The following is a 20411-nucleotide window of genomic DNA, read 5'->3' as shown; positions in this document are numbered from 1 at the left end:
TGACAAGCGGAGGTGCCAATCACCAGGCGTGAACCCCATGCCCGCCCTCTGCCGCCGCTCCCCCCAATCACCCATCTAATCACCCATCTCTACCCCTACCTATTCCTTCGCAGCCCCCCCACAACTCGCCCCCCCTCACCATCTCGCCTGCCCCTTCCCCTCCTTTCCCCATCATCAGTGCATCTTCCTACCTTCCTTCCTGCCTTCATTTCTCCCTCACCTTTCTGCCTCTTTCTCCCCCTCTCACTTCCTCTCTTCCTGTCTTTCTGCCTTTCTTCCTTTTTCCCTTCGTTCTCTCCAGCCATCCACCCATCCCTTACTCTCCTTTCTCACTCCCATCCATCCTTTTCTCTTCTGCCTCTCTCTTCCATTCTATCTCACATTGCTTACTCTCCTTTCTCCCCTCCCCTCTCTCCCTCTCTTCCCCTCTCTGTCTCTCTCCTACCTTTCTCGGTACCTGCCTGGCTGCCTTCCTCCCCTCCCTTTGGGGGGGCAGGCACTCCCCCCCCCACTGCTCGCTAGCACCTGCTGTATCTCTTATACAGCAGGCTTGATTTCTAGGATCAAGATAAAAATATTAAAAGTTGTTGAAACATACAAGCAATAAGAGACCGTAAACCCATGTAACTGTGTACAAGTATCCTCTGAGAAGTATGCCAAGGAAGCCGTAAGTAGAGGCAGCCCTCTAGCAACCAAGAATTTTTCAAGTACAGAAACATAAAGGCAAATCTACTGGAACATCTATTATGGTCATGAACATTTGACCATAATGACCATTTCAAGCTTTTGTAAAACTGGAAATTCCATTTAAACCTTCCTGAGTTACTTCCTGGGTTACTTTTGGGTAACCCACCCCAGATGCAAGAACCTGAAGATTAATAGGTTTATGATTGATAATAGGTTATGCTTGATAATGGCTAAGTCACTAGATGCTCTGACCTAGGTAACCAGTTTAGCCTGGTTACCGTTTATACTTGTGTATAAGCCAAGTTTTTCAGCATAGTATTCACAGTGAAAAGATGCTCCTCGGCTTATATGCGGGTATATACGGTAATTGAAATAAAAGCCTGCTCCCAGTCAGCCAATCGTTACATTGCTTCTGCAAGCCTCCTGCAAGCTCAAGCTTGCTTGTTATGGCTGCTTGTAGGACAGCAACGGTTTGACTGAGGGACTCTGATCTTTTTTTTCCTTTTGCCTTCGCTTCTTCCAAACTATTCTTTTGGTTTCTGTGGGTGGGGTGGGTTTTGGGGGTGCTTTGGGATTTACTGTTTCTCCTAATGTTTATTTCTTCTTTTTTTCTGAGAGGCAGCATTGTTTGCTTTTTCTTCTTGGGGTTGTGTTTCTTTTCAAAGTTGATTTTTACAGTTCTTTATTTCAGTGTTTTGTTCTGGGGGGGGCACTGTAGCTCTGTAGTTAGAGTAGTCCATTCTCCCAGTTTGGAAGCTGTTGTACTTGTTGTAATAGGTTGCCAACTTCGGGTACTGTTGTTCTGCTCTGCTTTACTGGCCCTCTTTTGCACTTACTGACCTATTTTACTGTTTTTTCTTTGAAATAAGTATTCAAAAACATTTAACCTACTGGTGCCTCTATTAATGTAAATTTACCAGTAACTGCTGCATTTCCCATCCTCGGCTTATATGAGAGTCAATAAATTTGCCCATATTTTGTGGTAAAATTAGCTGCCTCGGGCCCTTGGCTTATATGCGAGTATATACGGTAGATTTCAGAGGCTAAGCTGGATAGGCTTTAGTTAGTATTAGAAGACTACCAAGTAATACCAAGGTCACTATGCAGAGGCAGGCAATGCGAAATCACCTCTGAACATCTCTTGGCTGTAACTTGGTGGCACTTTCCACCACCACCAGTCACCAGATACTGCAGTGACCTGCTCTGTTTCTAACTATCGTCCTAAGCGGAGTTATATGTTTTCAAGGCCAATGATGTAAATGGGCTTAGAAGGGTGTAAATCTCCAATGTTTCTGGAGTCCTGTGCTAATGATTGTGCAGCTTACTGATGTCATCACAGTCATAGAAAAGTCCTGCTGCAATAAATTTCAGGCCTATTTTATAGTGTCTGTGGACACTATAAGTTTCATTATGGCTCAGTGTGCCCTTTTGCTGTAGAAACAAAGATTTGAGAAGCTTGATGTTAATTTTAACAACTTTTCTAACTACAGTTCAAAAAATGTAATCTACATTCTCTGGTGTCCATGCCCAAAATATTATATTGGTAAGTCTGAATATCCAGTTCGTGTCAGAATCAATGAGTACTAAAACAGAATTAGGAATTCTGATTTAGAAGGTCCTATAGTCTCCCATTTCATCACTGAACATCATACAGAAGATACAGAACTGAAATGGTGTGTTTTGTATGTTTTCAAGCCTCACATGTATAATTCTGTTGATGTCACCAGAGTACTTCTACAACAGGAAGCTAGATTAAGTCATAAATTAAGACCTAAGTTTCCTTTAGGTCTCAATGCATCACAGGATTTGTTCTGTTTATTGTAATTTGTTCATACAAATTGAGGAGTGTGCATCCACATACCCTTAGTACATTTGATAATTAACATGTTCCCTTTAAATACTCATGGATTGTGAACTCCTTTGAGTCATTGCTTTCTGTTAATTATCCAACATTTGACAGTAGATTTAGGATTGGCTTTGTAGATCACTTTGATTACAAGTTTGTCAGGTCTCATTGACCTTTCAAAACTGGAACAGCTGCTGTTCATTAACTCATCTCAACAGCTGATTCAACTATTCTTTTTTCTTAAATGTTAGTTTTTACTTCTCTTCTTTCGACTGCACTGAATGTAGCTGAGTAAGCACGTAGAGGCAATAACTGAGGTAAGCAATATGGGTCCCCCCCCCCCAAATTTTGTTTATGGCAAACACCTTATGTGTCCTTGATAGACTTCAATGCTTATTTTTCACTTCATTCTTTGTAGGGTTTTTTTTTGCCAACCACCATTTGAATGTTTTGAATGTAACATACAACAGTTTTTTGAACGTTTATATTGTTTTTGAAGAGTTTTTGCTCTACTGAAGATTTCTCTTTGCATTTTTATTGCCATGTAACTATTTTCATGTTACAATAATAACTTAGTAGATGTTTTCATCTATCGTATAAATTGGTAGATGTTATCAATCACTGTATTTTCATAATAGATTTTAAAACTTTATAGAAGTTTTTTGCTTATCTTTATATACTCATGTAAAATTGTTGCTAATTTGTGGAATTGTTCATTAATAGATTTACAGAATTCAGCTGAAGAAGGTACATACCAAAACGTTTTCAGTTCTTGGTTCTTCAAGCAAATACTGCTATTTAAATAGTTACACTGAAGGAAAAAAATGAATAGCTAGTTATTTGATGTTTATTTTAATTAGCAATTTCTGCTACATAGTATATCTCTTTGTTTCATTCACATTATTATCTGAGCAATCCTTATTGCAGAAATAGACAATATAAAAGCAGATCTATTAAGGAGTTTCCCATAAGAGATCATGAATGAGTCTTCTGCATCTGGCCAGTGCTGTTTCTATACACAGATGGTGACTCAAACAGATTACAGGAAATTACAACCTTAATTTTCTAAAATTCATTGTTTAGTAGAAGAGTCGCAAAGAGATACCAGAGCTCCCTACTATTAAAAGGAGTTTTTAAAATGCGCAAGACACAGATGAATGGGTGAATATCAAACTCACTGCTATTGAAACATAACTGAATCTGCTCCCCTGCTATCCATTTGGACAAAGGAGTATTTGTGTTCTTTTCTGTACACTTGGTGGTATAGCTTTTGTAGAATTAACAGGCCAAGGTTACAGCTGGCAGTCAACACCAGCAGGCACGTAGCCTAAAGTGATCTATGACACAGCTGTCATCCTATACAATGAAGTGATGGGTGTTAGATGGAGGGCTTTGTGTGTCTGTGTGAGGTCGGGCAAGGGAAAGATATAATCAAGGGTATCAAGTACTGTATTTGCAGTGAAGCGTGTTTAGAGGGCTGCCTCATTTAAATTGCTGTGTGATTCAAAATGGAAGTGGGGAGGAAAACCTCTGACACATTCCTGATTGACCACTGGGGAACGGGAGAGGAAGAATTTAAACTCCTGGATTACAGACTGACACTGTAGATCTTGATAGGCAAAAGGCTGCCAGTTATCATGAAGCCTCTGGTGGTTTTCTAATGTTTGAAGGAAAAACATACACGATAATATCGTGCAACTTTTTTTGAGAGAGAGATTTGCAAAGAAATATTGTAACACACTGGTTCAAAGAACTACTGTTAGTAAAAGGTTTCCAAGGGCACAGATCTTAAAACCATTACAACAGTTAAAATGTCAACTCCCCCGGCACAGAAAAACTAGAAAGAACCCAAGAATTAGCAAATTTACAGACTAATCCCAAATAGCTTTTGAAAAGAGCAATAGCTGTAAATTGTTTCTAGCCCCCAAGTTGACCAGATTTGCTGGTCTTTAGATCAGGACTCATAATTTGGCAGGTGGGATAATCTGGTGTGAATGCATGAGAGGAAAAATTTCCATACAAAATCAGCAGCCATGTTGAGTTCTTCTTCTCATTGGTCTTCTTATCTCACCACCCTGCTTTTTGTACACACTGGAAGCTTTGTGCAGGGCTGCAGTCTGGAGTTTGAGCTGGGGCAGGTTGCCTCACCTCTTCCTGCACCCACATAGGGGAACATTTGGCCCGGTGCACTTCATCTGCACCGGATTTGTGCAGCAAAGTTCCCAGTGTGGAAACAGGCTTAAACACCCACTTGTCCAACTTCTCCGTGCCCATGGGCTCCTGCTCTTTAACTCCCCTGCCTTCTAGACCCTGATTCAACTGGGCTTTCCTGCTCCTCTATAGCTTCTTACCAACAACACATGACTTTTCCGTTTGGTTGTGCTGGCTTTCACAAAGGCCCCTTTTCACATTACCAAATGGGGAGGAGGAAGAGAACACTTCTGAAACAGTTGAGCACTGGGCAAACAGCCCCATATCTCCTACATAATTAGTGCTGAGCAACGTTGCTCATCAGGCATGACAGCTTGCACCCTACCTGTTGACATCCAACTTGGCCATAGGGTTGGGCGCTTTGGCGTCCAAAGCGGCCGGTCTCTCCCAGAGCAGCCAGTGCCGCGCCCTGGGAGTGGGAGGGGAGGCGCGGGCGTGAGTGTGCCCACCCATGGGCAGTGTGCTGACACCCATGCCTCCCCTCCCCCCGCCGGCCACTGAAGCACCCAACCCAATTGGGAAGCTGCTCTGGAACCTCTAACTGATCCAGACTGTGGTTTGCTTATGAGAATCCCATGGCGAGTACATATTACACCTGTGCTCTCACAGCAGCTCTGGCTTCAGATTGGAGGCTGAATCAGGTTCAAGGTTTTGGCTCTCTAAAATCTATCATCATCATTATTATTATATCCCACCCTTCCTGGTAGCTCAGGGTGGGTTACAAAATATTAAAACAATCCATTAAAAACACTATAAATATTATTAAATATTAAAACATTCTATGGTTATATGCAACCTCATTTTGATAAAACATGGGGAATTCCAGCTCTTTCTGGGGGGGGGGGGGATCAGTGGCCCTGCTATTTTTTTAACAGTTGTCTTTAATTCTGTTGTTAAGCTCTCTGAGCAAACCAGGGTAAGACAGTATAGAAATAAAACATGTTTGTATTTATTAGGAGAAAGCACGACTTTCATCCCAAAAATGTTTGTGGAATATTATCCGTGGCATGTTTGTTTAGGTTAAGTAGATGGGAATTAAGTATATCTATCATAGAATCACAAAATCATAGAGTTGGAAGGGGCCATACAGGCCATCTAGTCCAACCCCCTGCTCAACGCAGGATCAGCCCAAAGCATCCTAAAGCATCCAAGAAAAGTGTGTATCCAACCTTTGCTTGAAGACTTCCATTGAGGGGGAGCTCACCACCTCCTTAGGCAGCCTATTCCACTGCTGAACTACTCTGACTGTGAAAAACTTTTTCCTGATATCTAGCCTATATCGTTGTACTTGAAGTTTAAACCCATTACTGCGTGTCCTCTCCTCTGCAGCCAGAGGAGAGGACTTTCAGCATCCCAACATATGAGCAAGCTGCTCACACCAACCAAAAAAGCTCTTAGTGCCTGATCGGTGTTGGGAATGTCAGGAGGATACCAAAGTGAAAGTTCATAGTGAAAGCATGTGCAATCTTTGCACTGTGTACACTTGTCTTCCCTTGATACATGAACGGAATAATTTTCATGTTACATTCAAAGTACATGTACAGCTGAACAAGTGCTTTGAACCCCACACTAGTCTGTGGTTTCGTTTGTCAAGTGACTGCACATTGGCTTTTTCTTACAGAGATATGCACGTACAAGCTGCATATGTATGCTTCACGGTAACATGAACAGGGCTTAAGAAAGAAGCCACATCTACAGAGGGGGGCATAATCCATCTTGCTTTGTTTGGTTTTTATAGCATCTAAATAAACTATACAAGCATGCAGGGAGGGGGGAGTATACAAGCTTGCTGTAATTTAAAATGAGATTCTCCTCCCACTCCCCCACCCCCGCCTTCAAATTGGGTTTCTAATTTTCCAGCTTCTCCCTGTAGCTGTAACAGCTGCCGCAGCTTGATCATAAGGCTTGTATCCATGCTGTGAGGAACCTCACCTGCTGATTTCTGCATATCAAGTAGCTGCATAAGATCCAGAGAGGCATTTTTTTTTTCTGGACAGCTGACAACCTTGATCCTCGGCATCTGTGCCTCCCCTCTTCTCTCTGTCTCCTCTCACATTCCATGCCCCGAGCATTTCTGTCATACATTAAACACCCAGCTGCTCAGACGGTGGGATTGATGTGCTAATGCAGGGTTGACCAAAAAATCTTTCCCCTTTGTTTTGTAGAACTTAATGCCCATAAACTGAGGGCTACTTCTCTAACCAAATTCTGATCACAGGGAAAGGGCATGTGCACGGTTCATTTCTCTGCACATTTGCACTGTGCTGACAACTCCGAAGCCCTGTGGGGCAGCCTGTCTCAACTTTGTATCATTGACTTCCTCCTCTTGCCGGGATATGTACTGAACAGATTGTAGTCTTTTCCCCAACCCACAAGTACAGTCTTCAAAATAAGGCTGCCAGCTGTGGGTTGAGAAATACCTGGAGACATTGGGAGCGGAGCTAGGAGTGAGGGGGATTTGGGAAGGGGGGCCTCAGGGGAGTATAAAGCTAAGGAGTCCACCCTCCAAAACAGCTATTTCCCCCAGGGGAACTGATCTCCTTAGTCTGGAGATGAGCTATAATTCCAGGGCATCCTCAGGTCCCACCTGGGGACTGGCATCCTTATGAAATGGCAAAGGCCTGGCTTCAGGGTGAGGTGGGGAGACTCCATTGTTCTACACTAATTCAATTTGTGTTCTCAGGAATGAGAAAGTTGGATAAAAATAGAAACACTTTGAGCACCTCCGCACATGTTAGGGGAACATGGCTAAAACAGAAAAATCCTACCCCTAGCTGAGGCTTGGTCAGCCTACAATTAGGCGACAGGGTTCCTACCTTCGCTAAGATCTTGTTGACTGCAGCACCAGAAATAGTTATGGGTCATTAACCATCTTGGAGGACAGGAGTGCAGTCGTTCAACAGGGAGAGAAAGAACCCACCAGCAGCATTTTCCTGTCTACAGTTTGGGGTCATCTGCCTGTACAAGAAATTAAAGCAACATTCCCTTGAGCAGGAAGAAATAGCTTTTCAGCTTCCAGCTGAGCAGAACTCTCCCTGCCTTCTCCCCAGTCTGTGGTTCTCTGCCCTGCAACCTAATTTATTGGCTCTTGTACTGGCACAGTTTCCCCATCCTCTTGGAGGTTGTTTGTTGCATTCTTTTGTCCTCCCCTCCCCCCTCTCTAGCATTCACTTTTGGAAGGCATCTATGTGGATAATCTTAGCACAACCTGACCATTAATCATATGTACAGATCTAATGCCTTTTGCAGTAAGGGAGCTGTCAGAGTGATTTGTGATTTGCTTCTGGAATATTTAACAAGAAATGTCATTTGTTTGGACAACGGTGGGCACTTTGCAACACTTTAGCAATATCTGTTTATGCAAAACAGGGACTGATTTAGCTTCTTAAATGAGGCTTGGCCACAAAATGGGAATGGCTATGTTGAGCCAAGAGCATTGGGCAAGGGAGTAAATCAAGGGAGACCATGAGCTTGGTCTGGAAAATGGTGGCCTCTGCTCATTGAACCACTTGGTTCTTAATCCTGTTGATCCATAAGACTCAGAAACAAGTGTTTGCATAGCTACAGTTCAATACATTTACATGTAAATGTTTAACAGTGGTCATTTCCTTGATGCCTACTTAAAAAGAAAACCTTCCAGTTGACTTCAGTGTTTTAGTTGTGTTACATTTCAGCATAAGCATGACTGGAGGGGAACGAGTCAACGGGACAATATTGGAAATTATTTAGTACAAATTGTTTAATTACTGCTCCAAGAAGTTAAAGGTAAAAGAAGTGATGTGCAAGAAGTGAAAGGTAAAACCTTTATTACTTTATAAAATAAAATCTCCATAGATTTGTTTCTGAACCAAACCTAAGTAGCCATAACTTTTGCTATCAGGTTTCCAGTTGATCGTTTATGGGGGGACATTCCACGCTTGGTCCCTGTGCAATTTTTTCATAAACATCAAGGGGAGATCATAATGGCAGAATGCTTATAGAAACCAGAGGCAGCCAAGATAAATATCTTTGAAGATACAAGAAATGATTGTTAAGGAATCCACAATCCACTGCTTCAGGGGCAATGGAAGGTTCTAATTTCATACTTCACTTCAGTTACTTTTATTGCCTGAGAAGTTGTTAAACAACAGTATCAAAAATAATTTCTTTTTATTGAAGAAAGGAGAGAGTTCACATCTATGACAGTGTGATCCCACCTTGTGACCCTTTCATTCATGGAAATAGCTGTAACTCAACTTCAACAGATACCACATTTGGAACAATAATCAAGTACATCCAACAGCAACCAGGAGTAAACCATTCAGGCCTGTTGCATTCAGGCAGAACAGGGCCTCAGTCTTTTTTATATATACTTCTGCCCAGGCAGTCCCTTGCAGAAGCAGCAACCTGCAGCTGTGCTGTGCTGGAAAATCTTCTGTTCCTCACAGAAGTCTCTGGTATCTCTGCATTCTCCACATGGAAGGCATCAGGCTACAAGTGGCAGCAGAATCCCTTACCTAAAATGTGAATATAGTTTTTATGCGAAGGCGTGCTTCTGAGGGGAGAGGCCTTCTCCCTGCAGCTTCAGGCCTCCAGGCCTCCTGGGGAAATTGCGCCTTTTCTTCCTTATTAGGAATACCCCAAGTCTTTAACTCCCTCTAGTGGACTCAGGGTTGCACATCCTCAAGATCGCTTAATATTGATTATAGTCACCCCTTGATACCTTACAGCAGGGGTAGTCAAAATGCGGCCCTCCATATGTCCATGGACTACATTTCCCAGAAGCCCCTGCCAGCATTCGCTGGCAGGGGGCTTCTGGGAATTGTAGTCCATGGACATCTGGAGGGCCGCAGTTTGACTACCCCTGCCTTACAGTAATTACAGCTAGGATCGTCAGAACAAGTGGTAAGGGGGTGGAATCTTTTCTGCTGTTTTGCTTCATTCCTTGGAAAGAAGAAGAAGTTATCATTCACATTTGGAACCCGTGGGTGGTTCTCTCCTTCACCGCCACCCCATCAGTGTGTATTCATTGCAGTGTAGTTTGGTGTTTCCAAGGGGACAAATCTCTGTTTGGTGCTTAGTTGTTATTCTGGGGGATCTCCAGGATGTACCTTGAGGCTGGCAGCCGTAGGCCTGACTGCAGACTCTGTGCGATATGATACTACCCAACTTGTATGGTTTGACTAGTCCTGGCTGCTTGCTTTTATTCAACTTCATCCTTGTGAAAGCCAGTGTGGTGTAGCTGTTGGAGGTTGAGAATAGGGCCTATAAGCCTCAACTTCAGACCCCCATCTTATTCTGGAAGCTGACTGAGTGATTTTGGATCTTCATATGTTTTCAGCCTAACCTACCTCACAGGGTTGTTGTGTAAATAAAATGGAGGAGAGAATAACATAAGCTGCTTTCATCCCCAATGTGGAGAAAGACTAGTATTTCTAGGGAAAGGCTGCAAGGGAGGAGGTGGAGACAGCAAAAGACTTAGGAGCAAATAAAGCTAAACTATCTGTTGGGAGGGAAGGTTGCAGACTCCAGGTTAGGAAATTCCTGGAAGTTTGGGGGTGGACCCTGGAGTGGGTGAGGTTTGAGGAAGAGAAGTGCCTCAGAGGGTATAATGCCATAGACCCACTTTCCAACTCATCCATTTTCTCTAAGGGAAGTACTTTGCCAGTTCCAGGTGAGGGCCAGATACCACCCAGAATTACACCTGCTCTACAGCTGACAGAGATCAGTTCCCCTGGAGAAAAAGGCTACTGTGGAAGGTGAAGTCTATGGCATTATATCCTTCTGAGGTAGTTTCCCCTCCCAAACTTCACTGGTCCAAGAGTTTGCCCCAAAATCTCCAAGAATTTCCTAATCTGAAGCTGGCAGTCCTAAAGGGAATTGATCTCTGCAATTGGGAAATATGTTGTGATTCCTGGAGAGCTGCTGCTGCTTCTGGGGGAGGTGGGATCAGGTGGGCTGCTGTTTGTTCAAAACTCTACACCCTTTGCTTTTCCCGCCTTTCAATAAAAGCTGTGCTTTTGAAAGGACCAGTTCAGCTCTTGAATGTGGTATCCACAACTCTGACTACTAGCCTGCCTCTGACCAGACTTGTATAAAAGGCTTGAGGCTTCATAAGAAGGAAAGGTGGAGCCTGTTTTTCAATATGCCATCTTTCAACAACAGGAAAGACTTATGAGAATGCTGCATTTAAAAATCATGGTGCTGGTTTTCTCCTCCTCTGCCTCATTCCCATGCCTACCTTTATTGGATAAAGGTGTTGTGACACTGCTATAGCACTAACACATTCGGGAATAGGTTTCCTACCTGATGTGATGGACCGTACTTAGAAAACAAGGCTCTAAATGCTTAACAGCAACAGTCCGTGAGGCGTTAGAAATCCTCACTATGAAGACATGACTCTGAGCCATGTGATTGTCCAGCAACAGCCGACTGGCTGTGGGTTGGGGGGAAAGTCAGTCTGAGACTGGTTTGAGAAAGGACTGATTTCTGATCAAACTTAACTGAAACACTCCTCTGATGGGACACTCTAGTGAAAAGACAGTTTTCTATTGAGATCTATTGAGATCTAATCCACAAGTGTGGTCCACTAGAGCAGTTATTTGATATGAGGATTAGGGTAGTTAGGCCTCACTCCCTGATTATGCCAAAGTGAAAGACGACAACTAAGGAAGAGAAAGAGGAACCTTGCCTTGTTAGAAAGAAGAAATCAGGTATGTATTTCTTAAGGTTCGTATGTGGGGTAAAAAAGCTTCAGTTACCTCAGTAGGCAGTAGGATGCCGACTCATCTAGGAACAGAAAAAATGGTGGTGTTTTGGAATAAACACAATAAGGAAACCAAAACATCTGTAAGAAAAGTTTGACATTTGGAAAAGCCTGTAGCTAAGATCTAGCAACTGTGAAGTAACTGGTGTGTGTATAAAACCAATTCCTCAGTTCCAACAACGCTTTCCTCTTTGTAAATAAAATTGTTACTTTGTTTGAAAAAACTCCTCAGTGCTGTTCTGACCAAAGTGTTGTCACTGATGATATTAAGAAAAGATGGCTATATGCCTTCTCAGAAGCTCCCGGGGCTGAATATAGCCACAGAGACAGGGATCAAACAGGGACTGGGTGGGACAGTGAGCTTCATTTTGGAGGGAAAATTCACTTCACAGTGGGGAAATGTGGAGGCAACTGTCATACCTTCATTCTTAAAAAGGCTTCAGTTTTTAAAAAAGAAAGAAAGAAAACAGGCTTGCAGCCTAAACAGTGCAAGTGAATTTGGCTAGAGGAATACAACACCCCTGCTTGCCCCCTCTCACTGCAGGCTTCTGTGCCCCTTGATATTGCTTTCCTTCTTTGTGTCATAAATTTTATTTTAAGAGGCTTCATATGAAAAGTGGGAGTTAAACCAAACAGAGAATATGTTCTTGCGAAACAAATCTAAGAAGCCTGTAAGGTGAGCAAAAGGAGAATTGGAGGAGCGGATTGCTATAAACATTAAGTCAAACAATGACTTTCTTCAAATGTATCAGGAACAGGAAACTGGACAGTGATGACAAGGGAATTAAAGTACTGCTTAAGAAAGATGGGGGGAGATAGCAAAGAAATGGAATGAATTATTTGCATCTGTTTTCACTGTGGAAAATGTGAGGCACAAACTCATGCTGGAGCCACAAATTTCAGGAAGAGTTTGAAGAACTGAATCCAAGAGAGGAATGAAGTTCAACTTTTTAAAAGGGCATCAAGAAGGATCCAGGAAATTGCAGGCTGGTTAGCCTAGCACATGTTCCATGTAAATTAGTAGAAATTATTAAACAAACAACACCTGCTATGGAAAAATCAGCATGGCTTCTGCAAAGGCAAGTCCTGCCTCATAACCCTTTGAAGTTCTTTGAGCAAGTTAACAAACGTGTGAATGGTGGTGGCCTGGTAGACATTATATACTGGGACTTTTGGAAGGCTTGTGACAAAGTACCTCCTGAGTAAGCCATGGGATAAGAGCATGGCTTCACTTACGAATTAAAAATAGTCAAATGACAGGAAGCAGAAAGAAATGAACAGTTCTTATCATGGAGGAAAGTGAGAATTGGGTTCCTTAAGGATCAGTATTGCATCTAGTGCTGCTTAATTTCTTCAGAAATTATTTAGAGCAATGTAGTGGATGATAACAAATTATCCAAGATGGTGAAACCCAGGGCAGATTGTGAAGAGAATCCACAGGAGAATCTCTCTAAATGGTGTGAGTGTTTGAGTACACTGATGGAATCTGAACTGGCAGGAACTGTGAATGAAAGAGGTTTTAGGATCATAGGAGATAGCTTAATTAAAATGACTCCATGTGCAGCAGTAATGAAAAAAGGAATTATTAGGAATGGGGCTGGAAATAAAATGGTAAATATTGTAATGACCTTTTCGGGATTTATGGCAAGGCTTCATGTGGAAAAAGGAAATATATCTTTACTCAATGAGTAATTGCATTATAGGATCCACTGCCAATGCAGGTAGTGATGGTCACAAGAATAGATAGCTTGAAAAGGTGATTTGATCAGTTCATGGAGAAGAAGTCCATCAGTGGCTACTAGCCAGGGTGGCTAAAGGGAACCTCCAGATTCAGAGGCACCTTTGAACCCCTGGGACAGGAGGCAGCATCAGGATAAGGCCTTCACCTGGGAGACAGCTTGGTGTAGTGGTTGGGAGTGTAGACTTCTAATCTGGTGAGCTGGGTGTGATTCTGCACTCTTCTACATGCAGCCAGCTGGGTGACCTTGGGCTCGTCACGGCACTGATAAAAGCTGTTCTGACCAAGCAGTGATATCAGGGCTCTCTCAGCCTCACCTACCTCACAGGGTGTCTATGGTGGGGAGAGGAAGGGAAGGCGAGTGTAAGCCGATTTGAGACTTTCTGATAGAGAAAAGCAACTGGAGGGCCCCTGGAGCCAGTGTCATGCTGTATTCAGCAAATGCATTTTTAAAAAACAAACCTTGTACAATTCTGACTGCTTTCTGCAAAGCTTATTAGGAGGCTGCAGGAAACCATTGCTTCTCAGATCAGGCAAGGGACAATTGGCAAGGCAAGACCAGCCAGGACAATCTGGCATCATTGCCAGGATGCAATGCAGTAACAAATTTATTTATTTACTTTATATATATATCCCATCCTTCTTTCCAGTGGTGACACAGAGAGACTTGCATTGTCTTCCTATGTTTTATTCTCACAATCCTATAAAGTAGCTTAAGCTGGGGTGTGTGATGGCCCAAGGTCTTCTGCAGCAGAGGGGATTTTAACCTGGGTTTCCCAGATCCTAGTCTTAACCACTATACAAGCTTAGCTTCTATAGCAAACAGCACGTGTGTGAAGATAACCTGGGCCAGGATATTACTTTAATTATTGCTACTGGAATTCTCATGATCATCCTGAAGCCAGTGAACAATTTTGCATTTTCTTGTTTTTCTTTCTGATGAGTTATGCCTGTCAGAAATGGACTGACAGGTACATTTACAGATCCTTTTATTATTATAGATGCATTATAAAAGCCAGCCAAGTGATTTGTTTTGCAATTATATTTGGTTTGGATGAGGTTTATACGGGAAGGCCAGATGGAATCTTTGTCTGGGGGCCCATGGTGGCTCTCAGCAGCCCTAGGGTACTTCTGTTTGTTTGTTTGTTTTTTTAGATTTCTATACCGCCCTTCCCTATGGCTCTGGGCGGTTTACATTAAACATTATGGAATGCTTACATGGAATATTATAACAATGCAATAAATAACAATCATAACATAATCATAATATAACATGACAACCCGAACAGTATTATTAACAGAACAACAATGACAATCCCTGGGCAGGTCAGATTGGTCAGTCATGGAAGGGGTGTCTTAGCGGGAGGACCAACAGATGTTCGGGTTGGTTGTCCTCACACAAATGCCTGGTGGAGGAGCTCCCTTTTGCAGGTCCTGTGGAATTGTGATAGTTCTGGCAGGATCCTGATCTCCTCAGGGTGCTTGTTCCACCAGGTGGGGGCCAGGATCGAGAAGGCTCTGGCCCTTATTGAGCTCCAACGTGCTTCTCCTTAGCTACGCTAAGCCCCAAGGAAAAAGCACAGGTATTTTGGTCTCCTCCTAAGGTGTAGTACAGCCAGGAGCAGTTCCAATTAGGGAAACGGGGGGGGGGGAATCAAAGAATTGATTCCCCTCTCTTTCCAATGTCACTTTACAATCCCTTTACTAGATATCCAGTAATGGATGCCCATGACTGTTTCTGCACCGGAGGCTTCTTGTCAGGCTGCAGGCTGGAGCTTGAGCCAGGGCAAGTTGCCCCACTTCTTCCTGCTCCCGCACTGGGGAGCATTTGGCCATGTGCACCTCATCCACCTCAGATTTGTGCTCCTGCATGGGTTCCCAGTGTGTAAACAGTAGGGTAACATATGGTTTGCCCCTTAGATTCCAAGTTAACTAGTCATTAATTAGCACAATGGCTCACAGGACTATGTATCCAGAATACACCAGCCTTCTGGTAATGTAAAATGTTAAAATATCTATCTTAATTTTAAAGGGAATGCAATAGTGACCACGTTCACACAAAGGCCTGTTCTTTCTTCCTGACCTTGGCCTCAGCCTGTCAGGTTATTTTCTCTTCCTTAGGAATTTCACATACAAATTAAATCCAGATTAGTAAAACCCCAAGCTTTGGCAAAAGCACAGTTCATGCATCTGGAAGAAATGGCCCAGAGGTACAATATGTTTTATAAAGAAAGCTTTGAGCAAGTTTATGCTATTTAGACACAAAGGACTGGAAAGGATTTGATGGATTGGTATGACTCAGTTTTGGTGTTAAATAAATGAATGTAACAGGAAATGCATTGTTTCTCTCTCTCTCTCTCTCTCTCTCACACACACACACACACACACACACACACACACACACAGGGTTTTGGTTTATAACAAGAACATATCCTGCCAAAGAGGAATACCACTAGATTAAGCTGGAGTTTTGTGGCACCTTGAAGACATGTAATCTAGTCCATCAACATTTATGCTGGAATAAATTTTGTTGGTCTTCTAAGATTTCACAAAACTCTTGTTTGTTTTTGCTGCACCATGGTAACACAGCTGCCTTCTGCTATTGCCCCCACTGGGTGAAATTTGAAACCTTATCTGAGGCTAGCACAAATATTAACAAATATATAATTAAGAGAATTATAACAAGTTTATCTGTTATTAAACAATGCAATACACTAAAAGCATAAATCACCTAGCCAGCATGGTGTAAAAGTTAAGAGTGGCAGCTTCCAATCTAGCTAGCTGGATTTGATTCCCTGCTCCTCCATATGCTGCCAGATGGTTTGCTCCTTGGGCTAGTCACAATCCTGTTAGAGCTGTTCTCAGAGAGCAGACCTATCAGAGCTCTCTCTGAGTCTCGCCTACCTCGAGGGGTGCCTGTTGTAGGGAGAGGAAGGGAAGGTAACTGTAAGCCACTTTGAGACTCCATCTGGTACTGCAAAGCAGGTTATAAAAACCAACTCTTCTAATCGAAGATAACCTTTTTTGGCATCAGAATGCAAATGAAGCAAAAACAAGTGGAACCACTCAGACCATATGAGTCATGCAAATAATTCTAATAAATGCCAAATTTGAACAATAGCATCCTTTTTAAAAATTGTACAGTATCTTGGGCAAACTTATCTGCCATGGAAGCACCTATTGCTAAACCTTGTGGGGAGAGATCAGCTTTATACATCGTGGCATTCATTGGACAGTTTCAAAGTAAGCAGCATTTGAATTGAGCAAGCTCCCTCTCCGAAATCTGAGGTGGGAAATAATACAACTACAGAAAAATACTCTGCACAAAATTAGAGCCATAAATTCATGGCAGCAGCAAGACTGGATTAAAAACTCGTGTCTTTGTTTTCTTCACAAATATACGAGCCAAGAATAAGTGGGCAGTAATGTACTCCTACTGCCAACAGAAGATCCCTGAGGAGAGCAATCTGAGCAGTCCCTTAAGACTGCACTACCAGTTTTCGCTTGCTCCAGCTAGAGGAGATGATGAAGTTCATTCTCTCTCCACATGCCGGGCTTGTGTCCCCTCAGCTGGCATTGCATTACCTACTCCAGATTCTGCTGGGCCTCCCATTATCAAAGCACAAAGATGTTCCCAAATAGCTAGAGGCAAATCTCTTAACCAGTAGGCCCTTGTGGCTAATGGGTCTCGGTGAATTGGTGCTTCACAATCTAATTCACTTGTTGAATTTCCTCGGTAAACCATCTAAGCCAGTAAGCCATTGCTACAACAAGCAGCAGTTAATTTCACAAATTAATGATGTAAGATTTCAAGATTATGGTATATGCGTGTATGTGTGCTTCATGGCCGATGTTAGAAGAAGAAAAAGAGTTTTTATATGCCGCTTTTTTCTACCCAAAGGAGGCTCAAAGTGGTTTACAGTCGCCTTCCCTTTCCTCTCCCCACCACAGACACCCTGTGAGGGAGGTGAGGCTGAGAGAGCCCTGATATCCCTGCTCGGTTACATGCAAGTAGTTTGTAGTCTGTAATCAATTTCAAAGTGTGTATTCTATGAAATAACTAAGCATACATTGCAGTCCAGAGCACAACTATTGCAAAGGACAGCTTTCATATCGGAAGGCTGTGCCACAGAAGTGAATTGCTAACAGATGTGTAACATGAAACACACAAAGAGAGCAAGAGAGAGAAGCTGAAGCAGAACGCAGAATTGACTTTGGACTATAGAGTGTGTGAGCAAAAACAACATAATGACAGCTCTGCCTGCGGAACAAGAGCAGCAATGTAAAAGGTCAGAGAGCAGGATGTATGCTAACAGAGAAGTAGTCTCTGGAGTAGGCCAGCTTGGTGTAGTGGTTAGGAGTGCTGATTTCTAATCTGGCAAGCCAGGTTTTATTCCCCGCTCCTCCACACGCAGCCAGCTGGGTAACCTTGGGCCAGGCACAGTTCTCTCAGAGCTCCCTCAGCCTCTCCTCCCTCACAAGGTGTCTGTTGTAGGGAGAGCAAAGGGAAGGCAATTGGAAGCCGCTTTGAGAGCCCTTCTGGTAGAGAAAATCAGCACGTAAGAACCATTTCTTCTTCTTCCCTTCTATATGGGCTATTTTATTTTTTAGGTTTGAAAGGATAGCTCTTCATCGCTGGTCTTGGATTAAGAATTTAACTGTTTCACAAGGTCTATGTACAAGTAAGAGGGTTAACCAGGATTAAGGATCCTTTCTTAGATAAGGGGTTCCCAAGATGGGGCCCACAAATGCTATGGCCTGCTGACCCCCTTCCCGGTGCCTACCTAGTGTTTTAGAAGGTGGGCAAGGCCTGGTGGGGCTTTGGTCCAGCTGGGTTTCTGACTGCCGTGTTTAAACTTCTAGATCTGATTTCACTTCAGGACACATTTCTTATTTTCTGACCCCCCTTGTTTTTGGAGGCTTGTGTGGTATATTGATGAAATTGGTATTCTATAGCTTGTTCTAATAAACAGGAACAGGTTGGGACTCCTTGACACACATTCAGAGTGTTTTCTAAATTTCAAACAAGAAAATCTATTTAGAGAGACCCAGGGGGGCATAAAGGTGGCAGAGAACTTTTTCAAAGCTAAAATACAAGCAAATGATATTTGCTGATAATGCAACATTTTAATGTTATCTGGGGGACAATAATATTTGCTTTCTTCCAGATGCTAAGCCAGCTGATGCACATCAATGCACCTGCCTGAGCTCAAGTTAGCAACCTTTGAAGTATGCTGAAATTATGTTTGAGAATTTTATTGCTGCTGTATTCTGTCTCCTATGCTGCCAGGTCACTTGGCTTTGTATTACTTGGCTGCTTGAAGTCACTTATAAAACAAGGACCAGATTCTTTAGCCTCCTAGAGTTTCAAAAGTAATATTTCAGTCTTTCGTGGAAAGTTACATTTCCAAGATCTTGAGAACTGAGTGAGCCTGATTTTGATGCCTTGTTGTATAAAATGGGAGGAAATCTATCCCAAAAGGTATTGAAATAAAATAGCTAAAAACACAAGATAGAAGACATTAATCTTTAGCTCATAGGTAAAGGTGCTCCGACTCCAAGCTCATCTCGATTGCCCTCTTCCGTCCCTTTTTCCAACTCTGTGATGTCCTTTTTAAGATACTGATCAGAACAGCACATAATATTTAAAATGAGACTGCAGCATAGATCTATACAGAGGCATTACAATATCGGCCATGTTATTCACAATTCCTTTCTTAATCATTCCTATCCTCTCACAGAGTTTGTCTTTTTCACCATGGCAGCACACTTGTTGATACTTCCATTGAGGTACTCACTGACCATTTATGCACTGGAGGTTTCATGCCAGGCTGCAGGCTGGAGTTTTAGTCCTGGCAGGTTGCCCCACCTCTCCCTGCACCCACACGAGGGAGCATTTGGCCCAGTGCACCTCATCTGCCCCCGATTTTTGCTCCTGCATGGAAGCTGGGGCCGTGAAGTTCCCAGTGCATAAACAGTCACTGTGAGTCTCAACATCTTTCCCCTTCTCCTTCTCAGAGAGCTCAGACCCTGTTAGGCTCTACTTAAGCTGGGAATTTTTTTTTGGTCCATTGTGTATCCCCTTACAATGTTGAATCATTTAGCTTTGATTTTGATTGAGTTAGTTTTTATTATTGGCAGTCCTAATAGAGGCTTTTAAACTGTGACTTTTATGGATTTCACAATAGTTATTTTTGTTGTGTTTTAATGTTTTTATTTGTATTGAAAGTCAGTTTGAGTTCTGCAAGAGATAAAGGCAGCTAATATTTTTTTAAAAATAATTAAACGTATCATTAAAGGAACAACACATTCAGAATTTTGGCAAAGCCTAGGCATGAAGAATGAATACGTCACAAAACAGTATCACTTGTAAACACTATTTCCATGAACACCTCTTACAAGTGGCTTCAGATAAATGACTGATGCATAATGTGTGAATGCAGCACCAATTTACTATGTCGCACACAAGTGTGTAAAGAGTGGCTGATTGTGAAATACTGTCCTAAACTTGATGTCAGTATGCTGTAGTATTGGGCTCTGGGTTGATTTTGTTTTATGGTAAGCCACCTGGAATAGGCCTGGAGAGATGGCATACAAATGTTCTAAATTTTTGCTTAGCCATAGAGATTTCTTTCAGCCAGGGCCCAGTTATGCAGAGGTGTATCCAGGGTGAGGCCAGATAGGCTATGTATGCCACTGATGGTATATTCACTGAGGTCCAGGGTAGGCCAGGTCAAACTGCAAACAAATTGAAGTCATTTCAGAAATAAAACAGACAAGGAGAGAACCAGTAAAAAATTCTAGTGGTCACTTTCCCTCATCATCTCCATCCTATTTATTCTTTTTCTCCTCTTCTTGGTATAGTGGTTAAGAACAGTGGCTTCAAATCTGATGAGCCGGGTTTGATTCCCCACTCCTCCTCAGCATGCAGCCAGGTTGGTGGCCTTAGGCTAGTTACTCTTCCAATACACCTGTTCTCACAGAGCAGTCCTGTCAGAGCTCTCTCAGCTTAGCCTACCTCACAGGGTATCTGTTGTGGGGAGAGGAAGGGAAGGTGATTGTAAACCACTTTGAGACTCCTTTGGGTAGTGAAAAGTGGTATATAAAAACCAACTCTCTTTCTTCTGCCTAATTCTCATCTTCATATACCAACCAATCTTTCTTTTGTCTACCAATCTTCAGCA

The 20411-nt window shown here is 42.6% G+C and overlaps 1 long non-coding RNA gene across 1 annotated transcript in view; it reads left to right on the top strand.

Moving 5' to 3' along the window:
- Positions 1–2817: 2817 nt before the first annotated feature.
- LOC143823487 (uncharacterized) overlaps positions 2818–20411 on the top strand; it is a 156227-nt gene continuing 138633 nt past the window's right edge. The window contains exon 1 of the long non-coding RNA XR_013226490.1: positions 2818–2850. This is a non-coding gene — a long non-coding RNA (uncharacterized LOC143823487). The remainder of the gene's footprint in view (positions 2851–20411) is intronic.

Source organism: Paroedura picta, chromosome 1 (genome assembly GCF_049243985.1).
Source record: "Paroedura picta isolate Pp20150507F chromosome 1, Ppicta_v3.0, whole genome shotgun sequence".
Classification (NCBI taxonomy): Eukaryota; Metazoa; Chordata; class Lepidosauria; order Squamata; family Gekkonidae; genus Paroedura; species Paroedura picta.
Note: the sequence above shows the minus strand (reverse complement) of the source record. Positions and strands in the feature narration are given on the sequence as shown.